The following is a 19,785-nucleotide window of genomic DNA, read 5'->3' on the forward strand; positions in this document are numbered from 1 at the left end:
ACTCTGACAATTACATCCTAGCATTTCCCCCAGAAAACCTTTACCTTTGAATAGTGTCCAAGCATATTTTGAAAACAAGTCTTAAAAAAAAGACTTGATACAACTTGAACATAAAGATATTGTCAACAAATCCCTAAATATTTTTAAAGAGAATGAATATATGAGTCATAAATAAAAAGCAGTTTCACACAAGAAACACAACACTACTTAAGCTGTTAAAAGAGAGGAGTATTGTCCTTCAGAGGGGTTGCTATGAAAGAATATGTTTTTGTTGTTATGAAACTGTTGTTTTCTCAACTAATTTTGAAATTCATCATAGCTTTAGGATCAGTTTATAAGGTACACCAGGAAACTACTCCCATTACTCCACAGTCTTGCTACCTAGTATTTGAGCAAACCCAACTATAGTATTCAACTTGAAAACCTATTTCAGTTGGCTTAAAATAATGTTTATATCTTGAAAACAAAATGAAATAAGAGCAACTCTACCATGAGCTGATTTCCTGCCACAGAGGCTTTTCAAAGCGACATGTACCAAGCCCTCAAGACAGTTTTGAAAGAGAGGCTCCGGAATTTTAGTTTTTAAAGATTTATTTATTTGAGAGAGAAAGTGTGCAAGTGTGTGCAAGCAAGGGGTGGGAGTGGGGATTGGGGTGGGCAGAAGGAGAGGGAAAAATCCTCAAGCAGATTCTCCACTGAGCGGGGAGCCAGACACAAGGCAGGGCTCTATCCCAAGACCCCGAGATCATGACCTGAGCTGAAATCAACAGTTGGCCACTTAACCGACTGAATCACCCAGGCACCCCTTGAGAGGCTCCAGAATGTTCTGAGCAAGGGCAGCAATGCCTGTGAGAGTAAGTGAGGATACATTCTGAGCTGACTGCTTTGAAGGAGATAAAAAATCATTTGGATGTTGAATTCTGGCATGTTGCTCAAACGAGGAGTTTCTATTATCTTGTATGTTGATCCAGGATATGAGATTTCTCTGTTATTTATAATAGCTGTCATCCTTTTCACCTGCTAAATCAACAGTGAGAATTTCTTTGCCACTAGAAAATATATATGAAGAGCTACTATTCTGGAAAGATCATAAAGGTTGAATAATTAAATGATGGGGTTTTATTGGAGCAGTATAATTTCTGCTGTGTTTAGTTAAAGAATCTGCTTTTTCTTTGTAAACATTAAAAGTTTGTAAATGAGGGACATGTAGAGAGCCAAAAAGTCATTCCATCTTTAATTTTTCCGATCACTATGAGTAGACCAGTGGTCACAGAAGAGAAGAGAGAGCATATAGGGATGGAAGGGATGGAACAGAGAGAGGAAACGGAGCAGAGTGGAGGAATAGAGACCTATCCAATATTCTTCTTTTTCTGTCCTTGCCCCACAGAAAATCTGACTATGCCTTTGAATTTAGTCCCTTTTCTACATTAGTTGGGACAAAGCATAGGCCCAGGGCTGCTGTTAGAAATCTTTGTTGGTAGTAGTAAGTTTTACTGAGTAGCACTTGACATTCCTTTTTTTTTTTAATTAAGATTTTTAAAAAATGTATTTATTCATGAGAGATACACAGAGAGAGAGAGAGAGGCAGTGACACAGGCAGAGAGAGAAGCAGGCTCCATACAGGGAACCCAACGTGGGACTCAATCCTGGGTCTCCAGGATCACACCCTGAGCTGAAGGCGGTGCTAAACCCTGGGCCACTGGGGCTGCCCTGTATCTAATTTTAGAATTAAATTTTATCATAGACATGTAGGTATAGGAAAAAATATAGTATATATAGTGTTCAGTACTATCTGTGGTTTCAGACATCCACTAGGAGTCTTGGAATGTATCTCTTACAGGTAAGAGGGGACTATTGTAAATTATTTGCATGAGAAATTATCTTCTATTCACCAAAGGTAATCATACATTAGAGGAATATTGAAAACAGCAGAACTTCCTTTACATGTAAGATTAGATCCTCATTTTTATTTCTGATGGTGTTTGTAATGAAATAGCAAAAACAGTCGTTTAATTGGGCCCTCTGTAAAGCACATCACCTGCGTTCTGGGTCTTGAAGTGCTCTTAATTAGGCAGGCAACCTCATGAAAGAGAAATAGAAATATCCAATAATTGTATATAAGACCTAATGAAAGTATTACTGGGTGAGCCAAGGAAGATATATTTCTGCATAAAAAAAGTGCAGTCAGTATCTTTGTATGACATTAGTTTCTTTTTTTTTTTTGACATTAGTTTCTTAAAGGAATGGAAAAACTTCAAGTTTAGAAATTACATAGAAATTACATAGAAATTCAGATTGAAGAATTCAAAGAACACCTGGACTACTTGGCTTTGCTTTTCTCCAGGCATACCTTTAAATTGGATGAGTAAATGCTGAGAATGAGTGAGTGAGGTATTTCAAGTCAAGACTAGGTTTGAGAACTAAGAGGACAAGAGAATTAGGAAAGAACCTGAACCCCTGCATATAACAGGGCACCCAAATGGAAACTCTAGCAACAAAGTGGATCAAACTGCTATAGACTGGTATCCCTAATGCTACAAATAAGATACATACTAGATAACAATAACAGCAACAACAACATAATAATGAATGCTGAGCTTAAAAAAATGAAATAATTAAGTGCAAAATAAAGAGAGAACTCAAAGCAAGAGCCACAGAGGGGCAGGAAATATAGACTTAGGCTGCAGAGAGTTTGAGGGGGCTCTTGCATAAAGCTACCGGGAAAGGAGACTGGGGGAAACTAAGGAAGAAGCAGGGAAGTTTTCTGGGTGCCAGGGAATGTGAGGTAAAAAATCAGTTTTAAGAAATCAAAGCGGGCAACCTGGGTGGCTCAGCGGTTTAGCGCTGCCTTCAGCCCAGGGCGTGATCCTGGAGACCCGGGATGGAGACCCATGTTGGGCTCCCTGCACGGAGCCTGCTTCTCCCTCTGCCTGTGTCTCTGCCTCTCTCTCTCTCTCTCGATCTCTCTCCCTCTCTGTGTCTCTCATGAATAAATAAATAAAATCTTTTTTTTAAAAAAGAAATAAAAGCCCCCAATTTTACTTATTTTACTATTTAGTATTAGAATTAGAGTTTTATTAAATTATTAATAAAACTGGTTCTGATACTTTTGAAGTCCTCAGAGTAGCAAATGTTAAACCACTCTTTATGGATAATTCCATAAATCAGAGCCCTTGAGACATCTTAGAAAATACTACCCTCACTGAAAATGATCTCATAATGAAAATCATAAATTATGTGAGAAAATTATGCATCACGAGAGAAAATTAACCGATGCAAGATATAGGAGAATTAGTATTCCATTAAATAGAGGAAGGAGAACGATCTGAAAGATTTTATACAGTAAGTGTATTTAAAGAGCTTATAAAGCTTAATGAAGGAATAAAAACCAAAGTAAATGAACTGATGGTATAGAAAAAGAACATGTAGATTTGAAACAAGTCAAGTGGAACTTCTAGAAATAAAAAAATAGTTACTAAAATTATAAATTTCAGAGGAATTTGGGTGGCTCTGTCAATTAAGCATCCAGCTCTTGATTTCAGCTCAGGTCATGATCTCAGGGTCATGAGATTGAGCCCTATTTCAGGCTCTGTGCTCAGCAGGGAGTCTTCTTGAGATTCTCTTTCCCTCTGCCTTTGGCTCTTCCCCTACTCATTCTCTCTTGCTCTCTCTTAAAATAAATAAATAATTCTTTAAGATTATAAATTTAACACATGCCTTAAATAGCATATTAGGTACAACAAAGAGATAATTAATGAAGTGGAAGATGGATTTGAGGAAGTCACCTCATGTGCTGATAAAAAAAATAGAAAGTATGGAAAAATGGCTAAGAAACCTGGAGGAGAGAATGAGAAGGCCCAGCCTAAATCTAATAGTGAAAATAAAAAGAGAGCTTTTTTAATGACTTAAGGTATAATTCCTGATATATATGGAATGAATGGCTAAGTAAGATGTAATGGTTTTATATATATATATATATATATATATATATATATATATATTTTTTTTTTTTTTTTTTTACAGAACTGAAGAAATCTATCAATCTGCACTTTCAAGAAGCACTACTCAGGTTATAAAGAATCTGAAATACATTTACATATAGACATCCTGTGGCAAACACCACAGAATCATTTAAGGCATAGACAAAACCATAAAAGCAACCAGAGAGAAAAGGCTAATTTCTTGCTGATGGATGTCTCATTAACAGTGTACTGCATAGGAAAATGGAATAATAGTTTGAAGGTTTTGAAAGAAAATTTGTTGACTTAGAATTATATACCAAGCTAAACTATAATTCAGGAGTGAAGATAAAATATAAACATTTCCAGGTTAACAAAAACAGAACACTTAAAGACCTTTGCTCTCAGAACTTAAAAAAGAGTGTACTTCAAGAGGGAGGAAGGAAGGAATTAGAATAAAAAGTAGTGGTGAGGTAAGATATTACTGAGAATATTGGTAAATTTGAATAAACACTGATAATAAAAATAAAATTGATTTGAGTGGCTGTTAAAGTGGAAGCAAAATATTCTACAGTAATATCATGGAAAATGAGGGTCTGGAGCCAAGGAAGATTGGAGTCTATATTGTTTAGGAGGAAGAAAGAATGCTCAAAGTCACTAATTATCAGATAATTATAAGAGAAGATAACAGTAAGATATTAGCTTATATCAATCAAATTGTAAAAACCAAACAGATGGCTAACATACAATTAACAAGCATGTGGAGAGACAGAAACTCTCGAGTACTAGTGGTACAAGTTCAAAGTTTCCAGCCATTCTGGAAAATAATTCACAGTCAGTTTTTAGTAAAATTACACATGCAAATTTTGTATTACCCGGTAATGCCAATCCTCAGAGAAGTTCTTACTCTAGTTTAGAAGCCACACATAAAAATGTTATTTGCATGTTGTTTGTAGAAGCAGAAAGTGAAGGACACTTGGGGTCCCCAATCTTGAATGGCTAAGTAAGATGTAATGGTTGTATATTATGAGATAATACATACTATTTAGGATAAAAAAACTAGACGTACACATGGCCACATAGATAAGTCTTAAAAACAATGTTGAGTGAAACATGCAAGAAACAGAATGAAAGTTAGTATAAATGCTATTTATGTAAACTGAAAAAAAATACCTATTCAAAACACAGCTACATATTTAATAATCACATTAGGCTTATTTTTTAAAAAGATTTTATTTATTTATTTGAATGAGAGTGAGAATGAGAGAATAAGCAGAGGGAGGGGCAAAGGAAGAGGGAGAAGCAGATTCCCACTAAGCTTGGAGCCCAATGTGTGGCTCGATCCCAGCACCCTGGGATCATGGCCTGAGCCAAAGGTAGACGCTTAAATGACTGAGCCATCCAGGTGCCCCTCATGTTAGGCTTATTAAAATTGTGTTCTAATCACATGAGAAGGGTGATATATGAAGGAGGGAAATGGGACAAAAATAAAAAATTGTGTACAACTAGTGATAATTTGTGGTAAAATGAAAAATGTGATTAACTCAATTCCTTGTGCTTGAGATCCAATTCAAATTGTGGAGAAGGCAAAATGAGATGAAATAAATAAAGGTAAGAATATCAATAATAATAATGAGTGTAAATAGATTCAATTTGACTGCTGAAAGACAAAAATCTCAGATTGAAAGGAAGATTTTTTTTCTTTTTTAAGAGACATAGCTAAAACCTGACAGTAAAGAGATGGGAAAAGCACATATCAGACAAATCAGAACTGAAAGAATCCTGGTATAACAATATTAATGTCAAACTAAATAAGATTCTAACTCATAGAACAATATTAGGAATGAAAGGGATAATTGTGGATAATAGGGAATGTTTACCAGGAGGCTATACCAATATAGCAGTATAGCCAATACACTGAATAATAATTCAGGTGCGGTGTACTTCATAACATAGTTGTAAAATATATAAATACAAGAACCAAAAACTGACAGGAATACAATTGTAATTGATAAAAGTTCGTAGTCCTAGTAGGTGATTAATAGACTTCTTCTGAAAGAGGTAAGTAGAAAAACATTTATCATATTCTCTCTAAGTGCAAATGAAGTGTGTAGAAATACTAAACACACATTTAGTCCAAAGTTAAGTCTTAATATATTCCAAAGAATGCCTATCATACAGATCATGTTCTACAACTATAATATTAATAATAATATTAGGTACCAATAACAAGAAAGATATCAAAATAGTGATTTAAAAATTCTCAAAAGCAACAACTTTGTATGTAAACTGAAGAATAATATGCCTAAATCTAAAAGGGTAAACCCATGGGAGGGCTTTTCTGTTTTTGGATAACGGGTAAGCCGAGGAAGTTAAGGAGGGCAAACAACATAATACAAATCCGTGTGAGAATAACCAAATCTTTATGTTATTTGGTCCTCAGAGCAATTTTGAGGTAGATGTTGCTATTCCCAGTTTTCCAGGTTAAGAAACTGAGGGTCAGTAGCTTGCATAGAGTCACATAACTTACAAGTTACGGAAAGAGAATTCACATCTATTTCTTTTCCTACTGGAGTAGAGAGAGATGCACATGGAAAAGTAAATGACCTTTAAAAAGAAGAGATAGAATGGCTAATATGTACAAGAAATCCAAGAGATAGAGGTATTGTTGACTTGGTCATTCATTGGGCAGTTCTTCTGGGAGGCAACAGGTAGAGGAGGCCACGTGTGACTTCTCTAAAGAGTTGATACTAGATAAGCAAACTTTCCCAGAAGAGAGAATAGCTCTATCTCTTGTTCCTAAAAGCATTTTATAAACTATAAATCATGTAACAAATGCTAGGTATTATCATTAATTTTATATGTTGCCCAGAAGCCCTTGTGCTTCCTGGAAACTTTATGGAAAAAATTCATATCAATACATTTTCAGGTAACATAATGTATGCTGAAAGAGTGGCACAAGAACTTTATTAGGAGATTTTCACCATGTCCTTGGACAAGAGGATAAAATAAGATGGTGCATATGAAACTTTCCAGTGAGATAACAGTACTGTATTGTATCCTTAAAAAAATTGTGTACTTTAAAATTTGCTAAGATCTTATGTTCAGTGTTCTTGTCATACACACAAAAATAACAACAATAAATAAAGTGGAGGGAAACTTTGAGAGCTGATAGATATGTTTATGGAATAGATTGTGGTGATGTTTTCATGAGTATATGCTTTCCCCCAAACTCACCAAATTATATATATACAGAAATAGGTACAGCTTTTTGTATGTTAATAATACCTCATTAAAGGTGTTTAAAAATAAAATTCCAAAAAGAATTATATTGGTAGACCCTGCCATGTACTACCAACCTGGGGTCTCTTTAATTTCTCAGTTAGGGTATCACTTACAGTGAGAGCGGTGTGAAACCGAGGCCTGAAATAAAGCAGAAACAAATACAAGATGACAAATTCTCAGGGTCTATATAATTGTCATTATTAATATTTCCACTGTTAAGAAAAATTATCCAAAACTTGAAAATAAGATAAAAGGATGTCTATATGTCCTTTCAGTGTCATATTGGAACATTGTCAACAAAGCCTACCCCAGGATCATTTAGTTCTCCAGGGCAGCCTGGCTCAGAACTTTCTGTGGTGAGAGGAATGTCTAAAACCTGCGGTGTGCCATGTAGAAACCATTAGCCACCCATGGCTATTAAACACTTGAAATGTGATGAATGCAACTGAGGGACTGAATTTTAATTTTACTTTCAAATTTTATTTAATTTCAGTTAATTTAAGTTTAAATTTATATAGCCACGTGTGGGTAGTGGCTCCTACATTGGACAGTGTAGCTCTAGGGGAACATACCTTTGTTTGACTTACTATTAATTAGAGTTCAGACTCCATGAAGTTACATGTTTATTAGTAGAAAATTATATGTATGTTTTATATGATTGTAGAAAAGATATAAAGAGAGTTATTTGGTAGAGGTGCTAATTTCTGTATGGGAGAAAAGATAACCCCAGAGTTACAGTTCTATTGCCTTATAAGATATTAACCTAACATAGCAATCATATTCCACCTGGGTCCATCCTGCTGGCTCCCTTATTAATCAATGAAGTAAATCTTTGATGCATGTGGAATCTAAATTTTTAGAGTCATGGTTTTTCCTGCAGCTGGGATAAATAGGTATCCTTATCTTTTCCTTTGAAAGCATGTGGATTTTTCTTCTAGCTCACTTTTTCACTGAGTGTAGATCTTTTAAACATAATGCCCCCCTTTCATGTTTATTTGTTAAAAATTGGCAATATAAAAACATTACTTGATAGAGATGCAAATAATTTCCATCTGGTAGAAAAGATAATCACAAATTTGCAGTCTGGACCCAAGGTTTCAGGGGATTTTCAATGGACACAAGGTTTAAGCTCCTGTTCTCTTACTCTGCCATTAGTCCCCAGAGGTCTAGTTGTATGTTAATAACATTTATTCCCAGGGCAGCGCTGGCTACAGAGTTTGCCTACCATTGATTTCAGCACATTGTTATTTTTCATGAGATTTGGGGATTTCTCTTTCTTTCCTGTTAGCCTAGAAATGCATTAAATGTATGCTTCCATTATTTCCGATATCTGGATGTGCTGTGGCAGGTGGGCTTTTCAGAACTTTTAGTGATCTCTACACTGCAGTAAGAGTGAAATTTCCAAATGTGAATTTGACCATATCTCAGTTTACTGTTCAAAGTTCATCAGTGGTTTCACAAACTATAAAGATAAAGCTCACCTCCTTAAAATGGTCTGCTAGGACCTATGCGATCTAGAAAATGCCTCCATCCTGATTGTGTGCCTCACTTTCCTTACTTGAGCCTGAGACTCCCTTACATCCTTGAAGGTGACATTTTTCTTTCATCCTCAAGACTTTCACATATGCTATTCTCTCTCCCTGGATTTCTTTCCTTGAATTCTTTTTATGTAGTTCACTCTTCACTACAATGTAAGCTCCATGAAGGGAGGGACCATCTCCATATGTTCATTGCTGTATGCTCCATGCTTTTATATCGTAGGCATTCCACAAATATTTGTTGAATGATAGGAATCATTCAGTGACTGAATGCCCAGCAAGTGATTTCCTTATCTTCCTTTTTATACTTGCTACTCCTCCTGTGTTTCTTGTCTTTTAAATAGGACCCTGGATTCAGTACTTCAGGCCAGAAATGGGGAATCTCCTAGACTCTTTCTCCCTCACTTCCACTGCTAATTAATCATCTTCCTAAATAGCTAAAGAAATTGACCTTTCTTTTCAGTCTTGTTACCACTGTACTGCCTGAATTCATTATTTCTTACTAGGATTATTATATTTCTTAACTGATTTCCTTGCTCTAGCTTGGCCTATGCAAGAAAATCTGTTTCTTTCCTTCTTAAAATTCTTAGATGACTCCTCACTAATGCCTTAGTTTGACATAATACATTTTTTGCAATCCTTCCTCATCTCTCACCCCTCCCCTGTTCCACATGCATCCTATGCTTGAGCTAAATCGAGGTAACAATCATAGAGCACCTACTGTGTGCCAGGCTCTGTGCCAGGTACTGTCATTTTCATTACCTTAATTAATCCTCAGAAGTCACTCTGAGTCTTATTTTCCTAGTGAAGAAACAGGGATGTGGACAGGAGGAGTGGCTTGGCTTCTAGGTCATGTGACTGACTAATGGCATAACCAGGATTGGAAGTCAGGTCTTTGAGCCCCAGAGCCCACCTTCTTTCCACTAGTGTGTTGTCAGGGAAAAAGTTGGAGAACATCTTGGGGAAGAATATAAAACCTATCATTGGATCACCAAGGTAAATGACAAGATGAAGTCATGGTGCATATAAAAATTAGATGCCAATTAAGGGATGTACTTTCAAAGGTCCCAAAGGAAGCTTTGTCATTTTCTGTTTTTTCTGGTTTCTTTCCACCTGTTCCTTTCTCATTCCATGTAAACAAAATCAAATTACAGTCCTTAGAAAGAAACTCAGATTTATTCCAGTCCTGGACAGAGCTAGAGAGCAAGCCTCATATTAATAGTTTAGATTTGTCTTCTGGCAGGGTTTGGAATTCAATTTTCCTTGACTTGCAGACTTATGGTATACTTATTACTGTTGGACCCCTGTGTTGTTTTCCTCCTGTCGGTCAGACCTAGAATGAGCTCCTAGCACCTATATCTTCTCCCAGTTCTCTTCCTTGGGAATTGCCAGATCTCAACCCAAATACTGGTTCTCAGAGCTAGGAACCTGATATGCTGAGCTAATCCATCTATCCCTACTCCTCCTTGTTTTACCTCTAAATAACTTTTAAATTCTTTATCTCTTCTCTAGCCTCCAAAGAGGCTCCTTCCCATCATCGCCAGTTTGACTTGTCTCAGATCTATGCTGCACACCATTTCTAGAGTAGTCTTCCTAAAGCACAAGTAGATTGGTCCCATTCCTTTACTTAAAACCATTCAGTGGCTCCTGGTCAGCACAGGGTAAAGATCAATTAGTTTAGCATAGCTGATACCTATACCTGCCCTAGATTCCTTTCACAGTCCAGCAACACTGAATTATCGTGGTGTCCTGAAATTCTAAACTTTTTTTTTTTCTCCTCATGTTATATCTTACCTCAAAACTTTACTGATTCCTCATTTTTGCTTCTGTTTAAATGTTGCCTCATGAGAGAAGTCATTCCTAACCACACTATCTAAAATAGCCCTTTCTTTCCATTATCCTATCTTTTTAACTTCTATTTTTCTAATGCTTCCCAGCATCTGCCATTAGTGTGCATTTATTTATTTACTGTTTATCTTCACCAGTAGAATGTGGGTTTTGTCTGTCTTGCTCACTGCTGTACCCATCTCCCCAACCCATCCCTAGAATAGGGCCTGGCATAGAGAGGATGGTTAATAAATACTTAAGATTAGTGAATAAATGAATGAGCAGAGTCTGTCTTCTCTGACATTCCTTTCTCCTGCTTGGCTCACTATTCTTCAACCAGTAACATGTAGCTAAATGTTACCTTTTCAAAAAGCCTCCCTAGTTACAGCATGCCCCCAATAGAATCTGTAGAAGATGCTCCTTCTTAGTACCTCCATGATACTTTGCATATGTGTAAGAATAATAGCTGTATAAACATATTGAGTGCTTCCAATATACCAGGCATATCCTAGTTAGTACCGTTTATATGCTATTTCATATAATTTCCCTAATAACTCTATATGGATATCAACCCCAGATTGTAGGACAAGAGAACTGACTTTGGAAGGCTTTACCTTGCTTGTAGTGACACAAAGAGTAAGCAGTAGAGCTGATATTGGAACCCAGGAAATTATGATTCTAAAGCCCTTGTTTTTAATGGAGGTTGAGTATAAAGATACAAGGAAACATGCCATAGCATCCACATTTAACACTGATATGCCATGGGCTACAGAGAGAAGGAGACAAATTGATAGACATTACTGAGAAAAACAATCTGAGTTCAAGGAACTACTTGTATACTTTAGAGAAATGACGAGATTGGCTTATCATCCGTATGCATGCCTATTGGCAGCTTTCTCCGAAAACATGTCAAAGATGAGTGGGTTTCTAATCCCCTGATATCCAATCCAATCCGATACAGTTAGGGAAGCTGGTTATTCCATAATGAAGTGTGATATGGAAACCATCAACAGAGGGGTCAGGTGGGGGATTGAGGCTACGCCCATTAGAAGGTGGATATATGCATGGATAGTGATTAAAGTTTCATGACTCATCCTTCAGCCACTCTTGTAAAGACATTCTCAAGAGTTCAGCGCTAGTCCCCCATTAAGGAATATATTTAGCTCGAATGTATTCTCTCTCATAATCCTGCTCATCCAGCAGAAAAATAAATATTATAAGCTCCTAGGCCTCGAATTGTAGAGTAGAAAGGCAGAAGGTGGGGTGGAGGGAAGCAGATTCTAGTTGTGATGGAATGGGTGTCAAAGACATTTCTGCACTGAATCATTGGAAGCTAAGGCAGAGGAAAAGAAAAGGCAGGGCAATGATGCCATTGACAGATAGTCAAAAGGAAACAAACCAGAACATAACATGTAAAAGAGAGCTGAAGAGAGTCTGAAATTAAGTGTAACATAAAGAAGAGAGGAATATGCTGTATAAGTGTGCTTCATGCTCTGGAAAAATCTAATAAGAGCCTGAATTTGATAAAACAGGAGCCCCAAGGTATTGTGGTGAAGCAATAGAATTAGAAGGAAGGAGCGATTGTAGTGCTGATACAATTCCATTACAGATAACGAATAAACCCCAGATAGGGAGTGACAGAAGAGACAAAGCTTGAAATCCAATCACTAGCATGAAGGAGAAGCTTGAGTTCCAATGGCAGGGAAGACAAAGAAAAAAAAACTAAAACAATTAGAAAGTGCTCTCTAACGTAGACAAAAGATTCCTAATGGGAGATTATGCTCCTAAATAGAGAAACCATCAAATGGAAGAGAAAAAGTGTTCTGAACAATAATTCAAGAAGATTCTCCTGAAATAAAAAAAGAACCAAATGACATGATGAAAAGACACAGTATAGCCTGGAAACATATAGTGATCTCGATCGAGCCTATTCTGCCTAAGTTATGAATTATATCAAAGATTAAAAAGAAGTACTTCTGGGAGAAGTAATGCACCTGTAAGAGGTCAATGCTTGGAATGGTTTCATACTTCTTCCCTGCATTCAATGCTAGGAGACAGGAGCAGCCTCCACAGAGTTCTGAAGGAATGCATGATTCCCACATAGTATAGTTGGCCAAGTTTTCATTCATTTATAAAGGCAGCAGATAAATACTTTTAAAGATGAAAGAATGTATGGAATATATTCTCCATGATTCCTTTAAAAAAGCACTACTAGACAAAAAAACAAAAAACAAAGCAAAACAAAAAAGACCCAGCCAACAAAGGATGAGTCAACATATTATACTCAGAGATGAGGAAGATGTGATAAGAGCACATGCAGGATCACTGATCTAAAGAAATATTGAATTAAGACTACATAAGTAGGGGATTATGATGGTACAATAGAATGGAAATGCTATACATTTTAGCGAAGTGCTTGGTCTTTGGACAGTCTCTTTTATTGAATTCGGTATATTATGTATAGTTTGGATTGTCAGAAGTCTGACTCCTAAACACATTGAATATTACTATGAAAATATAAGTAATGAACTCTTAAAAAATCTGTGAATCTTATTTTAAGAATATTGCTTCCAGTTTTATCTCATCAATCTGATGACAAGTGTTGAATAACACACAGATATATATATGACAAATGTGGCAATTTGGAATTTGTTTTTATATGAAATTTTCTTCTATGGAGCAGCAACGAATAACACAGCTTAAATAGCAAATTACAACAAGGAATAAGATAATGTCAGCTTAATAAGTTGTTTTAATTTATTATTTTTATAAATTCTTTATCTGAGACTTAATAATCTTCAATAATGGTCTTCTCTGCCATTATAAAAAAATACTAATTTCTTATATGGTGAGCAGATCAGTAGTGTTTATAGTATTAATTTGAGAAAAAAATTGTAATGTGTTTTTTTTTTCCTTCTAAAGCTGTTTGAACTTCATAGCCACTTTACTAGTTCTCATCAAAAATATAAAGCAGTGGTATAGGGGGAAATTTCTTCCTCTTCTTCTTCTTTTTTTTTTTTTTTAAGATTTTTATTTCTTTATTTATGAGAGACACAGAAAGAGAAGCAGAGACATAGGCAGAGGGAGAAGCAGGCTCCCTGAGGGGAGCCTGATGCAGGACTTGATCCCAGGACTCTGGGATCACGACCTGAGCAAAGGCAGATGCTCAACTACTGAGCCACTCAGGTGCCCCAGGGGAAATTTCTTCTTAACTTTGTATGAAATAATTGATTGAATACATAAAGTACTCATAATATCCAGGAGAATTTTAATTGAAAATGTTTTTTAAAAGTACAAAGCCATGTAAAGTGCAAAGAATGAGAAAGTCATATTACTCAGCAAGATGTAATTTCATAACTTAAACATGGTCCATGGCAGAGTATTTCTGGGAGGATTGGCTCATGGTGGAATGGAGGGCACTAGAGGTGCATGGGTCTGGTGAGTGGTGGCAGAGCAGACTCTTCAGTTCTTGATGCCATCTGAGCCATGCTCCTTAATTTGGTGTTAGGTTGCCTGAAGTTGTCTCTTACCACCTCTGCTGCAAGACTAGTGCTAAATAAAAGGCTGAAGGGCAGCTTCCGCTAAAAATTGGCATATGAACTTGAACGAAGAAGCTGACACCTGCTCCATTTTAGGCAAATCTAAGCATCATCATGTTGAATGTATTTGTTAACTACTCTGTATCCTCTTAGGAGTGGAGAAGAGCAAGCCCTACACTTACACTGCCTGGCTCTTCTGCTAACTAGTTTTGCTGCCTTTAACGAGTCACTGAACTACTCTGGGCCTGTCTCCACATTTAAATAAGGGTGCTAATAATAGGACCAAACTCATAATCTTGTTCTGAAGGCTAAGTGAAATACTTGGATCAGTGCCTGGTGTGGTAACAAATATGGCACTTTAATAAGTATCAACAATTATAAGTCCTAGACCATAACATCTTTGAGGTCATTGTATGTTTCAAATTGCTGTATTCACAGTATCTAGTTAAAGGTTCAATGGGTAGACTGAATGTTTATGTCATCTACTTCTGCATGGAAGATTTTCTAAGAATCAAATGTTAACTGATACTAAAATTTCTATTTTTAGGTCAATCTGTGATGTAACAAATATCTGTTAATAAAAGGTCAGGTTGAAAACACTGAATTGAAAATATAACCCATAAAAGAACATTTAGATCAAAATGCTTAGAGTAAAAGCTTGGTTTTATTGTAAGAAAAAATATATGTAGGTATGTATTTATAGTTACAATTCTTATGACAAGACACCTATCTTTTTTTTTTTAATTTATTTTTTATTGGTGTTCAATTTACTAACATACAGAATAACCAACCCCCAGTGCCCGTCACCCATTCACTCCCACCCCCCGCCCTCCTCCCCTTCCACCACCCCTAGTTCGTTTCCCAGAGTTAGCAGTCTTTACGTTCTGTCTCCCTTTCTGATATTTCCCACACATTTCTTCCCCCTTCCCTTATATTCCCTTTCACTATTATTTATATTCCCCAAATGAATGAGAACATATAATGTTTGTCCTTCTCCGACTGGCTTACTTCACTCAGCATAATACCCTCCAGTTCCATCCACGTTGAAGCAAATGGTGGGTATTTGTCATTTCTAATAGCTGAGTAATATTCCATTGTATACATAAACCACATCTTCTTTATCCATTCATCTTTCGATGGACACCGAGGCTCCTTCCACAGTTTGGCTATCGTGGCCATTGCTGCTATAAACATCGGGGTGCAGGTGTCCCGGCGTTTCATTGCATTTGTATCTTTGGGGTAAATCCCCAACAGTGCAATTGCTGGGTCGTAGGGCAGGTATATTTTTAACTGTTTGAGGAACCTCCACACAGTTTTCCAGAGTGGCTGCACCAGTTCACATTCCCACCAACAGTGTATGAGGGTTCCCTTTTCTCCACATCCTCTCCAACATTTGTTGTTTCCTGCCTTGTTAATTTTCCCCATTCTCACTGGTGTGAGGTGGTATCTCATTGTGGTTTTGATTTGTATTTCCCTGATGGCAAGTGATGCAGAGCATTGTCTCATGTGCATGTTGGCCATGTCTAGGTCTTCCTCTGTGAGATTTCTGTTCATGTCTTTTGCCCATTTCATGATTGGATTGTTTGTTTCTTTGGTGTTGAGTTTGAGAAGTTCTTTATAGATCTTGGAAACTAGCCCTTTATCTGATATGTCATTTGCAAATATCTTCTCCCATTCTGTAGGTTGTCTTTGAGTTTTGTTGACTGTATCCTTTGCTGTGCAAAAGCTTCTTATCTTGATTAAGTCCCAATAGTTCATTTTTGCTTTTGTTTCTTTTGCCTTCGTGGATGTATCTTGCAAGAAGTTACTATGGCCGAGTTCAAAAAGGGTGTTGCCTGTGTTCTTCTCTAGGATTTTGATGGAATCTTGTCTCACATTTAGATGTTTCATCCATTTTGAGTTTATCTTGGTGTATGGTGAAAGAGAGTGGTCTAGTTTCATTCTTCTGCATGTGGATGTCCAATTTTCCCAGCACCATTTATTGAAGAGACTGTCTTTCTTCCAATGGATAGTCTTTCCTCCTTTATCGAATATTAGTTGCCCATAAAGTTCAGGGTCCACTTCTGGATTCTCTATTCTGTTCCACTGATCCATGTGTCTGTTTTTGTGCCAGTACCACACTGACAAGACACCTATCTTATAATTTTCATCTTTTTTTGGCTATTCAGTGAGTGATTTACTACTGAGACTGAAACTTCATTGAAGGCTTTTTTTAACTCTCCCTTCTCAATGGACTCTGCCCTGACCTGCATTTTTATCCCCACCCAAATCTGACAGTCCCAGTCTCCCTCACCCTATTTTTTCCCCCATAGGCACAGAGCACCTTTTTACATTATATTCTATGTGGTTTAATTATTTATTTTGTTACTTATCATTTGTTGTCCTCAGCTAGAATGTAAACTACATTCTACAGAATGTACCATCTACAAACAAATATTTGGCTTAATAGTACTTAGACACTAAACAAATCTTTGTTAAATAAATGAATGATACCATATGTTTAATTCTTTAAATTTCCCTCTCTCTTTCTTACTTTTAAATTTGAGAGCCTAGTATTTTCTGTGTGTCCTCGTGGGAGTTCCATTACCTCTTCTAGTTATCATTTCAGGCTCCTCATATCAATTCAGCTTGAAGTTATACCTTCCTTAAAAAAGTGAAATGAGATGGTACTAAGATTTGATCATGAACATAGTGAGAAATACTGAAACAGCATAGGAACAGAGTGTTTGAAGAGAAAATATGATTGTTTAAAGCATTTTATGTCGGCAACAAATATCACAACCTTCTCTTTCTGTGAGAAGCCACAGAACATATTTCCTTCTAATGTAGGTCTCTGTGTGGGACACTGTGTAAGTGAGATCATTTCAGTCAATTTGCAGTGAGCATGTCTTTCAGTATAGGACATGTGTGACCTTTGTGGGCCTAGATATTGACTGGAGAATTTAAAAACTAAGCTAAGTTGAATTCCTTGTTATCCTGTACTGTTTAAATAGAAACAGCCCACTGGTAAGATGGCTGCATTTTTTTTCTTTATGTTTCTTCAAATTAAATATTTCAATGTTTTAAATAGGAAATCTCTTTCCTAATTGTCACTCATTTTCATCTTCTTAGGAGATATCAAAGAACTATCCAATGTGCTGGCCTCTCACTGCAAAACCACCACAGTAATTTGGAGAATTGTCTATATTCACTTGACGTAAGGAGAGTTCTGTTTCCAGTTTAATTCACCTGAAGGTACTATTTTCTTTTTTAAGTTGCACTATGACTGACATATTAGTAATGGTTCAGTATTTGTAAGAAAGTACTATTTTCTAAGAAAACAGTTATGAATTCTTAGGATTTTTCTTCTTACTAATTTTTATTATTCTTATGACTTATTCTATGATTTTACTTCAATGCAGTAACCATAAATCTATTATTTAACAGGGTTGACAAGTTAATACCCATCTGTGAGTTGATCTTGTTAATCATTTATTAATATTTTAAATAAAAAGCTTTAGGAATGGGGTTAAGCATAAATTTCACAGGCTTGATTAGTGCATATGGTTCAAAAATTAATCCAGTCTCTAGGAAAGGCGATACTATTAACTTTGGCAGAATAAAATTCTTAATATTGACAAAAAGAAGAAGACATGATTAGAACAAATGCCTTCTTTCAAAGTCATGAGCAGACTTCTGAACTACCTGAGTCACTGGGGACAAGGCTGGGGCTGATCTTGTTTTAGGATGAAGTAAACTTTGGATCCTCCTTTTTCTTCTTAGCAGCTCTCCTGTTGTTTCTGGCTTTATGGTGCCTTGAAGAATTGAACCACCTGAAATTTGGTCTGTGAAACTTTGGGCCATTTGCTTGGGGATCAGGACTTCGTTATCATGTGACAGTAGGACTGGAGAGTACTGGGGAAGACTCAGGCTGAGAGAGTTGGAACAAGGGGCAGAGAACTGGCAATGTGTTTCCAGCATCTGGGATCTTAGGGGAATAAGGAATGGCATCTCCATGCTTAGGGTAGAAACAGGGACAAGAGAAAGTACTTTTGTGAGATTCTCTTGCTTCTAAATATTAAAAATTACCTGGAAGAAGAGGCCAACAGGAGCTTCTAATTCTTCATGTAAAAAGGAATATGGTCCCTTGAGGGAGGAGAGGGATAGTGAAAAAGAACTAAACATTTTTTTCCTTTTGATTTGGGCCCTATAACTTCTTGTCAGTGACCAAGGCAACATCTTTCAGGATCAGTCTAGAGATAGTGTGATTTTTTTTTTAAAGGAAAGTTGAAGAATATAAATCCTTTTTTTCCCACTTATGATACAACCACCCCAACACACACACTAGCATCTTTCCCAAGTGATCCATATTCCTTTACCAAAAAAAAAAAAAAAAAAAAAAAAAGTCCTTTACTCCACAATGAAAAATAAAATATTTAAAATGACAGTAGTTCTGGGTGAGTTGTCACATAAGAGTGAAGGATCTTGATTCAGACCATACACATGCATAGCCATTTTTTAAGGGAAAAGGAGTAGAAAGGATAGTCCAGACATTAATTTGAAGACAGAGTTTGCCTAGAGTCTGCATATTAATCTGCAGAGGATCCCCATAAACATTTTGGTTGCTCTAGAGGAAAATTACATAAGAACACAAAAGCAATCTGATCTTGCCAATTCTGTCTCCCTGTCAGAACTAGAGACCACCATATTGCAAGACAATACTAGTTTTCCTAAGACAAACTAACATGTTTGCTCCCCCGCCCCCCCCCCCACCAAAAATATCTTAATATCTTACAGTGGAAAAGAAGATAAATCTAGCACCACTAGCTGTGTTATAGGAAATGTGTTCTTAGGCAACTGGCATGGTCTTGTCACTCAGTTTTCTCATGGAGAATCCAAAGCCTACAACAGGCAAATCATTTGCCCTAATGTTCCAGGAGAGGTTATGCTGAGCAAGCCTGAAGCTGAAGACAAGCTCTGCGGAGTTGTTCTTGAGGCCAAGTTGGCTCCTCATGAAAATCTCCTCCCTTTGGCCTCTTTGTAGTCCTTTTTTTTTTTTTTTTTAAACCCCTTAGCCCTCTGGCTGTATTGGTCTTTGTCACTGGATGCATAGGTTTGACTATAGGAAAACTGCACATTTAGCATCCTTTAGCTATTTAACCTCTGTCGAACATGACCTTGGGCAAGTTTCTGTTTTCAGTAAATTGAAGACAAGATTCGTTCTTATAATAAAATAACTACTGTGCTCACATAATTCTTGTTCTAAATAAAATAACCTTATCTCTATTTTTTGATGTATAAAATGTTATTAATAAGCTGTAAAAAGGGGGCATCTGGGTGGCTCAGTGGTTGAGCATCTGCTTTTGGCTCAGGTCATGATCCTGGGGTCCTGAGATCTAGTCCTGCATTGGGCTTCCTGCAGGAAGCCTGCTTCTTCTTCTGCCTATGTCTCAGCCTCTCTCTCTGTGTCTCCCATGAATAAATAAAATCTTAAAAAAATAAGCTGTAAAAAACCCCACTTTCTCATCATTCTTAAAAATATGTACTTCATCTAGAAGGCATTATTTCACAGACTCGTGTATTCTTGGAATTGGATTGAGTATTAGGTGTGTAGCCTTATCTCCTCACCTGCTGCTCCTCCTTTAGGTAAGGAATTCA

General features: G+C 36.7%; 1 long non-coding RNA gene across 16 annotated transcripts in view; it reads left to right on the forward strand.

Moving 5' to 3' along the window:
* The window catches only part of LOC144280927 (uncharacterized), a 764,680-nt gene that overhangs the window by 168,618 nt on the left and 576,277 nt on the right, over nt 1-19,785 (forward strand). For all 16 annotated transcript variants that reach the window (XR_013349373.1, XR_013349371.1, XR_013349372.1 and 13 more), the window contains 2 exons: nt 4,024-4,069; nt 17,260-17,382. This is a non-coding gene — a long non-coding RNA (uncharacterized LOC144280927). The remainder of the gene's footprint in view (nt 1-4,023; nt 4,070-17,259; nt 17,383-19,785) is intronic.

Source organism: Canis aureus, chromosome 12 (genome assembly GCF_053574225.1).
Source record: "Canis aureus isolate CA01 chromosome 12, VMU_Caureus_v.1.0, whole genome shotgun sequence".
NCBI lineage: Eukaryota > Metazoa > Chordata > Mammalia > Carnivora > Canidae > Canis > Canis aureus.